The sequence below is a fragment of the Macaca nemestrina genome, chromosome 19 (assembly GCF_043159975.1).
Source record: "Macaca nemestrina isolate mMacNem1 chromosome 19, mMacNem.hap1, whole genome shotgun sequence".
Lineage (NCBI taxonomy): Eukaryota > Metazoa > Chordata > Mammalia > Primates > Cercopithecidae > Macaca > Macaca nemestrina.
In genome coordinates, this window is record NC_092143.1 from 18256215 (window position 1) to 18274965 (window position 18751).

Below are 18751 nucleotides of genomic sequence, written 5' to 3' on the forward strand. Positions count from 1 at the left end.
TGATCTGAAAAGGTAAAGGATTTTCCAGTCAATACAATTAGACTGCTATTTCTTATGGCTCCTATTTTTTTCGCACACAAACGACCACTTTCGCAGGTTTTAGATTTCCTTTCTTAGTGTACAGCTTCCAATAAATGCCGAAATGCATAGGCAGTAGTAATTAGTGCTATCAGGTAAGTGACATACTACATTCAGTGTGCAGTAAACATTCCACAGTAAAGTATCTCCCGTTACCTCCATGGAAAAATTAAAATAGAGGATTCTTGCATAACCTTAGGTCAGGTTATTGGTTTACATGTAAAAGTATGCCAACAGTTAAGAGTAGGCTTTAATTTCAATTTACCCAGTCTCAGTAAACTGAAATTTTCATTTGAATGGGAATTTGCATTTTTTAAGTTTTATTTTTGCTAGAAGTTTTAAAAAAAATAGTACCAAGAATTTAAAGTATTTTTATAGGACATTAGTTCCCAATGTTTTAATGATAAGTAGTTTTTTGTGCCATGTATTAAAAGTAAAACATGGGGGAAAAAATCCCCCCAAATGGAATCGAAATGGCAAATACTGTATCCTGTTAGAGATTTCTTAGCAAAAGGGATTGCTGATCCGTATTTTAGTTGGGTTTTCCAGAGAGATTAAAATGGAACCAATTTCTGGAATGCAGGAATGGAGGATTAGTGAATGGCATGCGAAGGGCATGATTAGAAATGGATTGTTTATGTACAATATTCCATCTCCCTGATTGGGAAATTGAGACATCTCCTGCATTTAAGATTCCTGAAGAGGATTATGCTTGTAAGATAGAAAAGCTTAAGTTCAGATCCCAATTCTACTCATTATTTATTGTGAGACCTTGAAAAAGTTACCTAACTTCTCAGCCTCACTTGCATTCATCTATCAAACGGGATAAGGAAAGTACACAGAATTGAGAATGTTCTTGTCCCAGTGCCTGGTACGTGCTACACAATAACTGTTACTGTGGTCACTTATTAATTAATGAAATATTAGTATATGTTGAGAACATTTGACAAGTTTTTAAAAATAAAACTAATATCAATTGTTTTGGCAGTGCATTGAAAAAGCAATTAAATCAGTAGGGCTGAAGGGAGTATCTTTAATTTGGAGTCTAAGTTCTAAAACACAAGTTGAAAATAGATTTAAAATGTTTCCTTAGAGACTTGTAAGAACTGCATGTACAGAAGTTCTTCCTATACAAATCTGTAGTTTTCTGCTTTTGTTTCTGCTTCCTGTCCTATAACCTTGAACTTGTGATCTTGTAAGCCCATAACAAATCAACTGCCCAGTCTTCCCAGTAGGTACTTTTCTTTTCCACAATACACAGAGGTTTGGTTATTCGTGAATAATATATAAGTAACACACACTGGAATATTAATAATTACCGATCACTACTTATAATAATTTATTATTAATAGTGTTGGGAAATTTCCTTTCTACTTAGTAAGATTTTCATTAATATAGGCCCTTACAACTAATGTTTCATCTGACTAATGATAGTTATTAAAGCTTGTGCCTTAGCAACGAAGATGTAAAAGATGGCTTTTTTCAAAGCACGTCAATCATTTTAGTATTTAAAAAATATTTTAGGCTTTAATAGTCTTAAAAGAACCACAAGTAATATTCTGAATAGAAGTTTTGGTTGACTTGAGGTTTTAGTAATAACTCATGTTTTATTGTTTCTCAGAGTGTGGTAAACATCCACAGATATAAACTAGATAACTTGTATTGGTACATGAATATATCTTTTTAAAATTTTAATAGTTATGTGTTTGTTTTGGAGGTATTTCTTTTTCAATAAATCTGAATAAATTGTAATTTTCTTTAAAGAGAAATATTAAGTAATACTGTGTAGTATTAAGCAATTAAACTAATTAAGATAAGTAGTTTGTGATCACTGATGTTTTGCAATCACTGCAATTTTATTTACATTAATAGTAAATAATTTATCATAAAAGGTTTAGTTTTTTTTTTTTTTTAAGTATTTTCAATCTTCACATCTTGTTCTGGAGGAACAAAAACAGAAGTAGGGCATCCTCTAGTGGCTATAGTGCATATTGCATTTACCCTTGAAATAGTCATTCTAAATAATTAATTCAGCAAACATTTGAGTCCTTACTAACTGCATAGGACTCTGATGGGTGTTGGAGATGCCCCATCCTGCTGTCATAGAATTGTGGTGAAGTGACAGAGCAGACATTAATTCAAATAGTCATAGACAGAGCTATGTAATTACAAACTGAAGTAAAAGTTTTCGTTTCTGACTTAACCTGCGTAGTCCCTGAGGAAGTGCTGCTTGAAATGGAATGTTAGGAGAGAGTGGAAGATAGGTTGCAAGTGCATTCTGCAGAGAGGAATTGAGCCTATGAAAGTCTTATAGCAGTGGGCTACTTGAGTAAAAGAAGGGGCCAGGGACGTGAGATGTTACAAAGTAAAGGGGAGTGCTATGAGACAGGGTTAGGAAAGAAGGCAGAGGCTAGTCTATGAAAGACCTTATTAGTCACATTAAGGATTTTAGTCTTGATTAGTATGTGAAAAGGCACTGGAGAGTTTTATGCAAGGGATAAGATGTTCAGATTTTCTTTTGAAAAAAGAAAAGCAAGTAATAGTCTGGCTACATGGCAAGAAGCGGATCAGAGAAGGGTCAGAGTGTATAGGGGTGACCTATTCCTGCATTGCAGTAGTTCGCATAAGATATGGTGTACATCTTAAATTACAGAGGTGTCAGTGGCGATGAAGACAAATGAACAGATTCAAGAAACACAAAGTGGACAATTGTTGGATTAAATAAAGGGGAAGAATAGGGTGTAAAGAATGATGCCTGTTTCTCAGACTTACATACTTGGTGGGAAGGTGGTGCCACCTCCTGAGATTGTGAACACTAAGGATTTAGTAGGTAGTAGACAAGGCTCATGGGAAATATTATGAATTTGGTTTTAAACCTACTCAGTTTGATTGTCTTTGAAATGTCCATGTAGATTTATAAAGGTTGGAGTTACGTATGTGGATTTGGAGCTATAATTTGTTGAGACTTTTGCATAAGTGATAACTGAAGCCACGGATATGATGAAACATGCCAGGATAAAAAGTATAGAGTGAGAAGAAAAGATAGCTGAGGACGAAGTTTTGAGTAACTCCAAAATTCAATGACCAGATAGAGACTGTTCAACATTGGCCAGAGGTGTAGGTGAAAAATGAAAGCAGTAATGTTCCCAGAAGCCAAGTGATAAGAGCCTATTAAAAAGGAGAAGGCAGCCAGGCATGGTGGCTCACGCCTGTAATCCCACCACTTTGGGAGGATGAGGCGGGTAGATCACCCGAGGTCAGGAGTTTGAGACCAGCCTGGCCAACATGGTGAAACCCCATCTCTACTAAAAATACAAAATTAATTGGGCATGGTGGTACCTGCCTGTAATCCCAGCTACTTGGGAGGCTGAGGCAGGAGAATTGCTTGAACCCGGGAGGTGGAGGTTGTAGTGAGCCGAGATCGTGCCACTGCACTCCAGCTTGGGCGATAGATAGGGCGAGACTCCATCTAAAAAGAAATAAAAATAAAAAGGAGACAGCTACTGGGCCCGGCAACTCACACTTGTAATCCCAGCACTTTAGGAGGCTGAGGTGAGTAGATGACTTGAGCCCAGGAGTTCAAGACCAGCCTGGGCAACATGGCAAGACCCCCTCTCTACAAAAAATGCAAAAATTAGCTGAATGTGGTGAACATGCACCTGTGGTCCTAGCTACTTGGGAAGCTGAGGTGGGAGGATCACTTGAGCCCAGGAAGCTTAGGTTGCTTAGAAAATGAAGACTAAAAAATAGCTATTAGATTTTATACTGTTAACTGTCTTTACTTTCTTATGAAGTAATGAAAATAAGGTTTAAGTTGTTTGAAATTTAGGTGGTCAGGAAATAAAAGAGGTCACATTCAGTCTTTTCAAGAAGTTTGACTGTGTGGGGGAGAAAAGGGCAATAGATGTTTAACTTTTTTTTTTTTTATTAACACTGATATTTATGAGATGTATCCTTTTCAGAAATATAGTATTTCATTATTTCAATATAGTATTTCAAAATAAACAATTTATCTGTTCCCTATGGTTAAATATTGTTTCCAATTTTTTATTATTACAAATAGCAAAAGCCAAGATTTGAATGTAAAGGTTTTTAAAACCTGTTTCTTTCTGATGTGTAATTTTATCTTAGTAAATTCTACACTAGTAGCAGTACTAACACTTGTGAGCTGGTTAAAAACATAAGCTGATGTCTACCTCACACCATATACAAATAATTATTTTTGTCTCAGAGGACACAAACCGACACAAATAAATTTTAAATAATGAAAGGTAAAAAGCAAAAATCTAAAACTATTAAAAGAATATATGTGACATAAGAACCAGGGAAGTTTTCTTCTATAGTACAAGACACAAAAGACTTACACCAGATAGGATAAATATTCGATGAATTTTACTGTATTAAAGTTGAAAATTTCATTTTAACAAAAGGCCCTATGAACAGAATTTATATATAAATGTGTGTATCTAGCTATGTATAAACATACATACACTATATAAACATACACACACATATAATTTTAATGTACAAGTCAAAGAAAAGGTCAATAACCCTAACCCTATCTGATCAAAGTATGTAAATAGGCAATTGAAAGGAAGAGAGACCCAATTCTAGTAAAAACATGAAAAGAAGTTCATACTCACTAGTAATCAGGCAAATACATAGTCAAATAACAGGATGCCAATTTGGCCTGCTCAAATTGTCTTAAGGTAAATATGACAGTATCAAACTATTCTGGGGATTTAGAGATATAGAAGCTTTCGTACATTGCTGGAGGGTATCTAAATTAGTATGGACACTTTGCCAGTCACTTGTAATGTTGAAAATTTTGTTTATTAGAGCAATTCCACTTATAGAGGTGGCTTTCAATCTTATTTGTCCATAGAATAATTTGAAATAAAACTTTCAGTACAGATTATATACATTTAAGAATATAGATGTTTGGATACACAGGAAAAAACCACAATTTTTCAAAATCATGTACTACTTCTGAAGTACTTCATGATGTGATATATTCTCTATTTTATCCTATTCTATTGTACCGTATTCTATTTCATTAAAAAAAAAAAAAAAAAAAGGAAAGAAGGCTAAGTGCAGTCCATTAAATTATTTTGTTATGGGTTACTACTCTACAGTTTGTAAACATTCTAAAAATCTCCAACTTTACCATAAGGGAGCAGCTTAATTGCCATATTATTTATAATCATGACAATTGCGAGCAATGTTGATCAGCAGGATAATGTTCAAATAAATTGTAATAGAGTCATATAATAGAATATATGTCTTGAATGAGATCATTTATAAGGCTTTTTTTGGTAGTACCAATTAGAATAAGCTTATAAAAGAAATAATGGCTTTGCGTCTATACTGGTAAAAATTAATTTTGAGTAAGGTAGGGAAAGCAGGAGTGGAAATGGTGATGATTATAATATTTTTTTTGACATTTTGCAAAATGCAGCAAACATTTTAATTTATACATGAGAAAAGGAAGTGTTCAAAAGGGTATGCATTTCAAGTTATTGCAGGTTATTTGTGAGAGAATTTCTGCAGGTAAAACATGTTTAAATTTAACCAACAGTAGCGTGTCAGTGTATTTAAAATCATGACAAAAATATTCTCTCTGGTCATGTTGCCCATGACAAATTACTATGATGTTGTATGTTTAGGGCAAGATGTCAATACAGCATAAATCCCATGGTATTTTGGTTTTCTTCTGGAGATTAAAGCTGTTTTTCTTGGGATAAATGCAGCAGCAAAACACAAACCAGTTGATCAAAAAAGCACTTCTGCCATAACTCCAATAATTTTCAGGACACATCAATGGACAGTAGTTTTGCCATTCCCAGTTCTTTTAAGGATTACATCTCTGCACTGTTGCCTTAAGGATGTCTGTAAAAGCTTGTTCTCTGTTAAGCCAGTTTACTGACTACAGCCTGGTTGAGAGAATTTAGTTGGTTGCTCCATTTATCTAGTGCAGTATATCGTGCACCACCCCTCTTCTGATGATCCAGTTCAAAGAGTTGGTTGACTTGATCAATTCGGCCATGAATAGTGTTATCCAATATGCACTGCACCAGCAAGCTCTCCACATCAGCTACATCTATGTTTAGCTCCTTAGAAATAAAAGGAATATGTATTCTTGTGTAAGGCTTAATTAATTTTATAAGCACTTGTGTTCTGATGTTTCGCAAAAGCTCTTCGATGTGTTCTCTTATGAAAGGATCATCCATGATGTTGCTGTGATTTGTTTTTAGAATCTTTTCAAATTCAGTGATGTCGTTATTCTGATAGGCACTTACTAAATTCGTCATTGCTAAAATTTCTGGATCATTTTTGTACGGCTTGGCCTCCTGTGAGTCAAATGGATTTATTCCCGATTTCATAAGCATATTTGCTAAGACCAAATATTTTAAGCAAGTGGTTCGTCTTGGACTTCCAGATTCATCATAATTCTTGAAGGCTTCAAAAAAATCAGTGTGTGCCTTTTCAAATTCACCTTCTCTCAAGTGCATTTTACCACCACATTCTCTGATAACTCCCATAATTAGTGGATGAGGGATGGCAGACTTGATGTGAAGTGACTGTTCATAGAGTGCTTTAAGTTTTTTGTTATTTTTCTGTGCTGTGTACATTTGAATTTCCAAAGCATATATTTCTAATAACTGTGTACCTTTTTTCAGATCATCTTCTCCATCATCAGTCTGGCAGGACTGATGTAACTGGCGTAAAATTTTTTGAAGCTTTCCATATTCCTCTCGTTCTAAATATAATTTTCCAAGCTTTGTGTTTGTCTTAAACCACAGTCTATCATTCTTAGCATCTTTCAAAGCTTCCAGTGTTGTTTCATAGAATTCCTGCAGTAAATCCATCTGTTTAGAAGTAGAGATATAATCAAGAATAGAATTAATGGATTTTTCAGAATAATTTCTTGTGACTGCACTCCGAATATAGGTCAATAGCTGTTTATATCTATTCATCATTTCTGGAAAGTTTGTCAACTTGAAGTTAATCTTAATCATTTGTTTCAGTGCTTTAAATCCCCATTCTCCTTTTTCACCTTCAAGTTCCAAAACCTTTAGGAAACTGCTTAACGCTGCTTTTGAGTCATCTTCTTTTTTTTTTTTTTTTTTGAGACATCTTCTTTTAATGCTTTGGAATTATAGTACTGATTTTACAAATCCACATTTGGCTCGGAGTTACTATCTTCAGAGTATTCCAGGTCGTAGTCCTCCTCATCATCGCACGTGAAATCATCCTCCATGTCAGACATCTTGGCCGGGAGGGGGAGGAGAAATTGGAGACAACCTCCTCCCACAATCCTCCGCGGCTCCTGATTATAATATTAGTGTAATCTTGTAGAATGACAGATGGCTTTTATTTATGTATTTATTTATTTATTTTGAGACAAGGTCTCACTTTGTCACTCAGGCTGGAGTGCAGTGGCGCGATCTCGGCTCACCGGCAACCTTGATCTTCGGAGTTCAAGCAATCCTCCTGCCTCAGCCCCACAAGTAGCTGGGACCATGCGCCACCATGCCCGACTAATTTTTGTGCATTTTTTGTAGAGATGGAGTTTCACCACGTTGCCCAGGCTGTTCTCAAATTCCTGAGCTCAAGTGATCCACCTGCCTCGGCCTCATAAAATGCTAGGATTACAGGTGTGAGCCATCAGGCCTGGCTGATGGCTTTTAATTACATAATTGACTAGGTTTAACATATATACTCTTCATATAGAAAAAACATCAATTTATGTAGATGCCTCGTGTTCTCAGGAGGTGGAGTGTAACTCCTCACTCTTTAAGTGTTGGCTGCATGTAGTGACTTCCTACCAAAAAGTATAGTTTGAAATGGGGGAACATTTACATGGAGAAACTTTACAGTGGAGAAACTGAACAAACTGCCTCAGCCAAGTGGTCAAGTTTTGTATTAACAGTTTAGTAAGTCATGTTGACAGTACCCTTAATATGATGTAAAGAAATGGTACTTTATGTATGTATGTTTGCTCTCCCAAACCCATAACCCCAGACTTACCATGAGAAAAACATCAGATAAATCCCAATAGCAAGACATTATACAAAATCTCTGACCAGTACTCCTCACAACTCACAAGGTCATCAAAACAAGCAAAGTCTGAGAAATTATCACAGCCAAGAGAAGCCTAAGGAGACATGGTGACTGGCTGCCCTATGGTATCCTGGTAGTTTCTGGAATAGAAAAAGGATATGAGATATAGATAAAAGATTTTGAACTCAAGTGGGCATGAATTATCTAAAGAACTAATAATCTCTATTCTACTTGCCATGAGAAAATTTGAAAATTAGTTCTTATATGGGATTTTGTAAACTCACATAGAATTTACAATTTAAAATGACATAAATCATGATGAAAAAATATATACCCCAGAATAATAAGCAAATGAACTAGTGCTAATTATATGGCTTAATAGTTTATCTGATAATCTTGTGTGCAGGCTCCAAGTGCTATCTTACTTCTACTACTACTACTACTACTACTACTACTACTACTACTACTACTTCTTCTTCTTCTTCTTCTTCTTCTTCTTCTTCTTCTTCTTCCTTCTTCCTTCTTCCTTCTTCCTTCTTCCTTCTTCCTTCTTCCTTCTTCCTTCTTCTTCTTCCTTCTTCCTTCTTCCTTCTTCTTTCTTCATCTTTCTTCTTTTTTCTTCTTTTTTTTGTGGGTCTTGCTATGTTCCCGGGCTAGCCTTGAATTCCTAGGCTCGAGCAATCCTCCCACCTCGCCCTCCTAAGTAGCTGGGACTACCAGCTCTGTCTTACAGTTTTGGCTGGTTTTACTTCACATCGCAGGTTTGTGTATTTTTAGTAAATGCTGAAGTGGTTAAGAACACAATCTCAGCATAATTTATAATCCTTTGGGTATATACCCAGTAATGGGATGGCTGGGTCATATGGTACATCTAGTTCTAGATCCTTGAGGAATCGCCATACTGTTTTCCATAATGGTTGAACTAGTTTACAATCCCACCAACAGTGTAAAAGTGTTCCTATTTCTCCACATCCTCTCCAGCACCTGTTGTTTCCTATCCCATTACTGGGTATATACCCAAAGGATTATAAATTATGCTGCTATAAAGACACATGCACACGTATGTTTATTGCAGCACTATTCACAATAGCAAAGACTTGGAATCAACCCAAATGTCCATCAGTGACAGATTGGATTAAGAAAATGTGGCACATATACACCATGGAATACTATGCAGCCATCAAAAAGGATGAGTTTGCGTCCTTTGTAGGGACATGGATGCAGCTGGAAACCATCATTCTTAGCAAACTATCACAAGAACAGAAAACCAAACACCGCATGTTCTCACTCATAGGTGGGAACTGAACAATAAGATCATCTGGACTCAGGAAGGGGAACATCACACACCGGGGCCTATCATGGGGAGGGGGGAGGGGGGAGGGATTGCATTGGGAGTTATACCTGATGTAAACGATGAGTTGATGGGTGCAGCACACCAACATGGCACAAGTATACATATGTAACAAACCTGCACGTTATGCACATGTACCCTACAACTTAAAGTATAATAATAATAAATAAATTTAAAAAAAAAAAAGAACACAATCTCTAGGTGACATTACAGAAAATGGCAGAGTATGGTGGTTTATTTTAAGGGTTAGTTCCTCCACTGAAACAAGCATAAGAGGGCAGAGTGACAGGATCAGCTCTTTTGGCATTCTAAAATCTGGTCTGACATTTACAGCAACTAGGAGACTGAATAATGAAGAAGAGGGCAGCTGAATTTCAGAGTGCTGTGGCATTTAATCCACTGGATCACCATCCTCTTTCACCACTGTGGCAATGGCAGCAGCTGTGGAGACTATGGCCCACATTCCTGGTGTGACTTGCTTGTATTTAGTATGGACTTTGTTCTTAAAATACTGTGGTTGTGCATTTTGACCTGTCTAGTGGTTTCCTGAGTGATCAATGTAGAGGCTGAATTTTGTCCCATCCTTATCCCCCGCAAAAATTACATGTAATGCATGCCCAGAAAGATCCTGAGAGGTCCCTAGGCTTCTACCTTTGGGAGATCTGTGAGCGCTAGACAAGCAGAAGGTGAAGGTTAAGGCAGAAGTGTAGGTGGCCAAGCTTAGTGTGAGAGTAGTTCAGCTGAGAGCTAGACTATAAAAACTTGGGAGAGTACTATTAGTTTTTGTTTTAGGCATTTAAGGAAATCTAAATCTGCCATTGACTGATCAGTAAGATAACAAAACAGAGACTTTAATGACCATAAACAAAAGGAATAAAGTATTTGCAAAAATGGTTTGGAAAAGTTACTAAATGAAAGGCTGAACCCCTCAAAAATCAAAAGAAAATGCCAGAATTCTGGAATCTGATTTCTAGAATTACTACATTATAATATTCAAAATATAAATTTCAATGGAAAGTTACAAAAAAGCATACAAAGTCTCAGGGAAGGATGGCATATTCACAGAAAAAAATAAATAAATTGATGGAAGCCACCCTTGAGGAAGTCCTGACATTGGACTTAGACAAAGACGTTAATCATCTGTCTTAAATATGTCAAAATGCTGTGGGAAACCACAGACAAAGAACTAAAGGAAGTCAGGAAAGTGATGTATGAACAAGGTAAGAGCATCAAAAGAGATAGAAATTATTAAAATGAACCAAATAGAAATACTGGAGCTTAACAGTACAATAATTGAAACAAATCATTCACAAGAGGGATTCAGCAGCAAATTTGAACAGGTGGAAGAAAGAATCAGTGAACTTGAAGATGGGGCAATTGCAATTATAGAAGCAGAAAAAAAGGAATGAAGAAAAGTGAACAAAGCCATAAGGACCTATGGGACACCATCTTTAATTCATAAGCCTTTTAGTAGGGTTTATGCCAATGTGAACATTAAATCACTGATAGTCTATAAGTTTAGCAAGTAATGTTTGACAGGAACAAAGATTATCTGCAATCAGAGCTATCCATAAAACTTTTGGTGGTTTATAATTATAACAGTGTATCTTTTGAGTAACATTCAGGCTCCGATTTTTTTTTTTTTTTTTTTTTTTTACTTTTTATTTAAAAATAATTTTTAGATCTGTTGAAAAGTTGCAAAAACAGTACAGAGTTCCAGTACACTCTTTACTCAACTTCACCTAATGTGAACATCTTACATAAACATCGTATAATTATCAAAACCAGTATACTAGTATTTGTATAATACTGTTTACTACAGATCTTACTTGAACTTAACTAGTTTTTCCGCTATTGTCTATTTTCTCATCCAGTTTCCCTTGTTGTGTTTAGGTAAGTCTCTTGAACCTCCTTAATTCTTTTACAGAGTACTTGTGCATTATTTTGTAGACTGTCTCAATTTGGGTCTGTCTGATGTATTACCATTATTAGATTGAGATTATGCATTTTTAACAAGAATACCATATGTTCTTTTGCCGAGACTACCATGTTTTGCCTTTCTCAGTGCATCTGGTCAGGGTTACATGAGGTTAGTATGTTAGTATGTCTTACTATTGGTTATGTTAACCATGACCACTTGGTTAAATGGTGTCTATTTTCTCCATTGTTAGTATTTTTCCCTGTACAAGGAGTAAATATTTGGAGAAGTTTCTTTAACACTGCAGATATTGGCTGGGCGTGGTGGCTTATGCCTGTAATCCCAGCACTCTTGGAGGCGGAGGCCGCCGGATCACCAGGTCAGGAGATCAAGACCATCCTGGCTAACACAGTGAAACCCCGTCTCTACTAAAAAATACAAAAAATTAGCCGGACGTAGTGGCGGGCGCCTGTAGTCCCAGCTACTCCGGAGGCTGAGGCAGGAGAATGGTGTGAACCTGGGAGGCAGAGCTTGCAGTGAGCCGAGATCGCGCCACCGCACTCCAGCCTGCGCAACAAAGCGAGACTCTGTCTCAAAAAAAAAAAAAAAAAAGACTTCAAATATCCTGTTTCCCTGACACTTTGATCTGTTGATTTTAGCATTTATCAGTGGATCTTGGTGGCAGTAATTACTGTGGTGTTTGCCTAGTTGTAATTTTATATCTCCCTCATTCCTGCTACCTGAATTAATTGAAATTATTCTGTAAAAAAGAGATACCGGATTCTAAACTCATTAATATTTCATCGTATTCTGGTAGGGATAAGGATAATAAGTCATTACTTGATAAAGCAATTCTCTCTAACATAATGTTAAAGAAAAATATCAATTATATTCTCACTTGATTTTCCTTTCTGGAATTTTAGATACTATTTTATAGCCTAGTTATGTATCTCTTTAAATAAGTTATTTAAAAATAAAAATTGCCTGAAACTTCTTGTTGACTTCTTACCTTTTCTTTATCTGAAATTTGAGACAATAGAGCCTGTACTTCCTAATTGGAAAGATTAATTAGCTAATAATAGTTCCTAAGATACCTAGGGGGATTTTTTTTTTTTTTTTTTTTGAGACGGAGTCTGGGTCTATAGTCCAGGCTGGAGTGCGGTGGTGCGATATCGGCTCACTGCAAGCTCCACCTCCCAGGTTCACGCCATTCTCCTGCCTCAGCCTCCCGAGTAGATGAGACTACAGGCACCCGCCACTGCACCCAGCTAATATATATATATATATTTTTTGAGATGGAGTCTGGCTCTATTGCCCAGGCTGGAGTGCAGTGGCCGGATCTCAGCTCACTGCAAGCTCCGCCTCCAGGGTTTACGCCATTCTCCTGCCTCAGCCTCCGGAGTAGCTGGGACTACAGGCGCCTGCCACCTCGCCCGGCCAGTTTTTTGTATTTTTTTAGTAGAGACGGGGTTTCACAGTGTTAGCCAGGATGGTCTCGATCTCCTGACCTCGTGATCCGCCCGTCTTGGCCTCCCAAAGTGCTGGGATTACGGGCTGTGAGCCACCGCGCCCAGCCCCTAGGGGGAATTTTACAAGCTTTCAAGGACTTTTTATTAGCTCTCTCTTCCTGCCGTCTTCCCCAAAGTAGGTAAAATTTCTCTTTGACTTGATGCTGCATTAACTATACTTTTAGTGAACTGGGGGAAAATAAATAAATAAATAAAGTTCAAATATACACTCGTTCCACCAATGAATCATAAAGTGACTGCACTGTGCCATTAGGTGGTGAGCATGAGTGAACAGAAACACAGTCATTGCCTTCATTCTAGCTTATATTCTAGTCTGAGGATACATATTAGAAACATACATTTGGCCAGGTGTGGTGGCTTACACATGTAATCCCAGCACTTTGAGAGCCCAAGGTGGGAGGTGATAGGATGCCATAATGAGGTGAGAGGTATGCAGGGCCATGGAGATAGTGGAAGAACATAGGATATTACTATTGGAACAATGGAAAGCCACTCACAGATTTTAAGAAGGGAAAAGATGTAATCTAATTTACATTGAAAGGGAAGAAAGTGGAAATTTTATGGGGAATGGGTAAAAGAGTTTTAACCTTTAATCTGAGTTTTGGGGTCAGTACCTGTGTATAAAATTCCTGAAGGACAATTAGAATGAAGTATAGTGAACAAATGAAATGTACTACAATTTGTAAAGTAAAATATATAATTACTTATGTGTAGTTTTCTGCAGTTTGGTAGGGAAACCATTTGTAAGTTGTTGAAGAGGTCCAGATGAAAAATAGTGGACTTACCTGATGGCAGTGAATGTGGAGAAGTGAAAACATGAGTTCTTTTGAAAGCAAAACTCAACTGGACACTGAGAAATATTAAATATATAATGTTTATGTCATTCGTGTTTAGTAGTGAACCCTGCGAGTCTGTAATCAAGAAAATATATTAATTTGATTAGGGAAGTTGTCTTCAGATCCTCTTAAAAGTTTTTTTGAGGGGGAGGGGATTGAATTGCATGACAGTTTAAAAATGGTCTCATTGTCTCATAGCCATGATTTTTATAGGAACTAAGTAATTATATAGGACATTCATTTTTCTGTTCAGCTAGTTGCTATATATGTTTTTTAAAATATTGTGAATACTTACCTAAAACACTTTTAAAAATAATGCATTAGCATTAATTTAACTGATTTAATTAATAATATTGGGTATTTAGTAGGATCAGAGAAAATATGAATAATATAAGCTTCTATTGCATAATGCAATCATTACAAGTAAATGTGTCTATAATGGTAGTTAAGTCTCTATAATTGTTTACTCGTTCATCTCCCCTAATTAGATTTTTACTGCTGCATATTAAATAACAGTATGAGCTGAGACCTCACTTCATGTCTCTGGCCTTCAGCTTGTTCTTTTGTGAAATCAAAGTTTGACTCAATTGCCTTTGTTTTCTAATATGCCATTTCTTCATATAGGCAGTAAACATTTACTAAGGAGCTATTAATGAGTCAGTCACAGGTGGAAGAATGTTGTGAATATAGAAGCAACTGGGAGTGTATCTAAAAGATCATATAATTTAGTATGTAAACTTGAAGAAGTAAATAATTACAGCAGTGAACTAGGAGCTGCTGTGGAAGTGTTTCTAAAGTAGATGATGAGAAGATGAGAAATGATCAGGGTTTTTTTTGTTTTTTGTTTTTTTTTGTTTTTTGAGATAGAGTCTTGCTCTGTTGCCTAGGCTGGAGTGCAGTGGCATGATCTCGGTTCACTGTAAACTCCGCCTCCCAGATTCAAGCGATTTTCCTGCCGCAACCTCCTGAGTAGCTGGGATTACAGGTGCCCGCCACCACACCCAACTAATTTTTGTATTTTTAGTAAAGATGGGGTTTCACCACATTGGTCAGGCTGGTCTCGAACTCCTGACCTCGTGATCTGCCTGCCTCGGCCTCCCAAAGTGCTGGGATTACAGACGTGAGCCACTGTGCCCGGCCGAGAAATGATCAGTTTTAATAGTGAAAGTATGGAAGGCTTTTTAGCTTTTGCCCCCTATTTGTTGCTCTTCCTTGTGTTCCAGTTGGAAAGGATGAAGGGAGAGAATTAATTAGGTGGTTGAATTGGCAGAATTTAGTGACCATATGACTATTCTTGTTTCATAATATTTAGTTTATCTTTGTGAAGCAGAACTGAAGTGTTATCATTTACTGAGTGCCAAGTGTTGGGCTTGGTACTTGACATACATTTATTTTAATCCTCACTACCATTTTTATGGTTCATTGGTATTATCTGCATTTTACAAGGTGAGAAATACAAAGTTTGGGTAATGTTAGTAATGTACCTAATGGCTTACACATGTAATACCAGCACTTTTTGGGAGGCCGAGGTGAGAGGATTGCTTCAGCCCAGGAGTTCAAGACCAGCCTGGGTGACACTGTGAGACCCAGTCCCTACAAAAAGTAAAATAAAATTAGCCAGGTGTAGTAGCACACCCTGTGGTCCCAGCTACTTGGGAGGCTGAGGTGGAAGGATTGTCTGAGCCTCGAAAGTTGTACTGCTGCGCTCCAGCCTGGGTGGCAGAGTGAGACCACTATCTCAAAAATAAATAAACAAAATAGACACCAAGTTGCCTTTTAAAATTTTGTAGACCATAACCTAATAAATGGCTGAATGGGGTTATTGTCAAAATCCTTGTTATTTACAGAGTTTATTTGCATGATTTGGATCACCAATAAGAAGTCCCAATGTTAATTACCAATTTGGCAGGAAAATATATCTTTGTCTCTTCTATTTTTTTCTTCAGCATAATGTAAATCAACTATTTACAGTTTGATTTTAAAAATGTGAGTTGGGTTGCTTCACAATCTAGTTATTCTTAGTATTGCTAATATTTTATGTTTGTATGGTGTCATTGTGGAGTCTGCTTATTTCCCACAATACTTCTGTAATGGAGTAGGGCTGATGGTGTCTTTTTTATGGATAAGGAAACAGTAACAGTGGCTTTACTAGAATCCACTCTTATTACGTAACAGATCTAGATTTTTATGTTGACTATTATAACTTTAACATGGTCAAAGTTCTCAAATAAAATGTTTTGTTACTTCAATAAACCTTGGAAAATTTATATTATCTTTTAACACATAAACTGTGATACTTACCTTAGCAAAGCAGTGCAGTGGCAAATGGGGCAAGAAAGAACATGAGCCCAGGGAGTTATTTGTAAATGCAAATATATATTTGTCATTGATAAATTAGCATTTATCAATGGATCTTGGTGGCAATAATTACTGTGGTGTTTGCCTAAATGCAAATATACATTTGCATTTACAAATACATCATAATGTACTTAACTTATAAGTACATTAAGAAGAGTACTAAGGCTTATTTCCATGATAGAGAGGAGGTGTTTAAATCAAAGTGAACATCTGTAAATCTAAATATGCCATATGTACTTTAACTCTGGATAGAATTTAAGATCTAACTGAAAGGAATTAAGTACTTGAAAAATGACTTATTTTGAGTAAATAAATGTGATACTTGGCCTTAGACTGGATCCTGTACTGCAGGACAGGAAAAAGGGATAATAGGTAAATATTATGGACAATTTTAGTCAATAAATTTGACAATGTAGATGAAATGGACAAATGGATAAATTCCTTGAAAACTACAAAAGCTTACTTAAGAAGTAATATATAATCTGAATATCTATGTGTGTTTATATCTATATATATGAAGACATTGGATTTATGGTTAAAAACCTTGTCACAAAGAAAACCCCAAGCCAGTGGTTTCGTTGGTGAATTCTGTTACTCAATAAAGGAAGAAATAATACAAATTTTACACAAACTCTTCCAAAAAGTACAAGAAGGAACAGCATTTCCCAACTCATTGTCTGATACCAAAACCACAGAAAGATATAAGAAAAGAAAATTACAGTCTTATATCTTTCATAAACTTTGCTGCAAAAAATGGTAAAATTTCAACTAAGACCAACAATATATAGAAAGGATAATACTTAATGACTAAGTGGGATTTATTCTGGGAATGTAAGATACGTTTAACATTTGAAATTTGATCAATATTAATTCACCACATTAACAGGCCAAAGTAGAAAAATCAGATGATCATAATTATCTCAGTAGATGCAACAAAAAGCATTTGACAAAATCCAACATCCATTCATGATTTGAAGCTGTTAGCATATTAGGAGTAAAAGGAAACTTCCTCAGCCTAATAGAGGGAATCTACAAAAACTTGGAAAACTGACAGCATTCATCCTAATACTGGAAACAAGGCAAGGATTTCTGCTGTAACCACTTCTATTCCACATCATACTGGAGGTTCTAGATAATACAAAAAGCATAAGATATAAATACATAAAAATTGACAAAGAAGAAGTACAATTGTCTTTATTCATGGATAACCTGATTATCTCCAGAAAGTTAAAAAGCATATACACAAAAGCCACCATAACAGTTCATCGGTGTTGCAAGGTACAGGGTCATTATATAAAAATCAATGTTGATTTAAGAATTAACAAGGAGAAATTGAAATAAAAAATAACAGTACAATAGTACCAAAAATATGAAAATTGTAAAGATAGGATTTAAAAATGATGTACACGACCTATACATTTGAAACTACAGAACATTGCTGAGGGAAATTGAAGAAGACCTGAATAAATGGAGAGTTATACTGTATTCCTGGACAGAGAGACTAAATATTGTTATCAGTTCTTCCTCAGTTGGTCTATGGATTTAACTCCATTCCAAACAGAATGTCATCATGCTTTTTATAGATACTGACTTTGCTTCTGCAGCTTCCTTACCTCTCTCAGCCTTCATAGATTGAAGAGAGTTAGGGTCTTACTCTGAATTAGGCTTTGGCTTGAGGAAATGTTGTGACTGGTTTGATCTTCTCTCTCCAGACCACTCAAATTTTCTTCATATCAGCAATAAGACTGTTTCACTTTATTATCATTCATGTATTCACTGGAGTAACACTTTTAATTTTCTTCAAGAGCTTTTCCTTTGCATCTATAAACTGGGTAACTGTTTAAAACCAGAGGCCTAGCTTTCAGCCTATCGTGGCTTTCAAAACGCCTTCTTCACTAAGCTTAATCATCTCTAACTTCTGAGTTAAAATGGGAGACACATGAGTATTCCTTTCACTTGAACACTTAGGAGGCCATTGTAGGGTTATTAATTGTCCTAATTTCAATTTAGTTGTGTTTTGGAATAGCAAGGCCCAAGGAGAGGGAGAGAGATGGAGAATGGCCAGTTGGTGGAACAGTCAGAACACACACAATATTTATTAAGTTTGCTGTCTTATATGTGATTGTCTCAAAACAGTTACAATCATAACATCAAAGATCACTGATCACAGATCAACATAACTGACAATAGTAATGAAAATGTTTGAAATAATTGCAAGAATGACAAAATATGACACAGAGACATGAAGTGAACACATATTGTTGGAAAAATAGCACCAATATACTTGCTCAATGCTGGGTTGCCTCAAACTGTCAATTTGCAAAAATAAATCTGCAAAGAGCAATCAAGTAAAGCACAGTAATATGTGGTATGCCTGCATCTAGAATATACTAAGAACCATTATGATTCTATAACAAGAAGACAATCTAATTAAAAAATTAAATCCATACAAATGGTAGATCAGTAAGCCTATGGAAGGATACTCAATAACATTAGTCATTAGGGAAATTATATTAAAATCACAACAAGCTACCAGTATACACCCACTTCAGATGAAGTTTAAAAGATTGACAATGCCAGGTGTTGCTGAGGATTAGAGCCACTGAAACTCTCATAT

At 36.1% G+C, this 18751-nt stretch overlaps 1 protein-coding gene and 1 pseudogene across 9 annotated transcripts in view; one reads left to right on the forward strand and one right to left on the reverse strand.

The window, feature by feature from the left end:
* Nucleotides 1-18751, forward strand: part of LOC105477016 (phosphatidylinositol glycan anchor biosynthesis class N) — a 157620-nt gene that overhangs the window by 2645 nt on the left and 136224 nt on the right. The gene's annotated exons all lie outside the window — the stretch shown is intronic.
* LOC105477015 (COP9 signalosome complex subunit 2 pseudogene) lies at nucleotides 5521-7363 on the reverse strand (annotated as a pseudogene).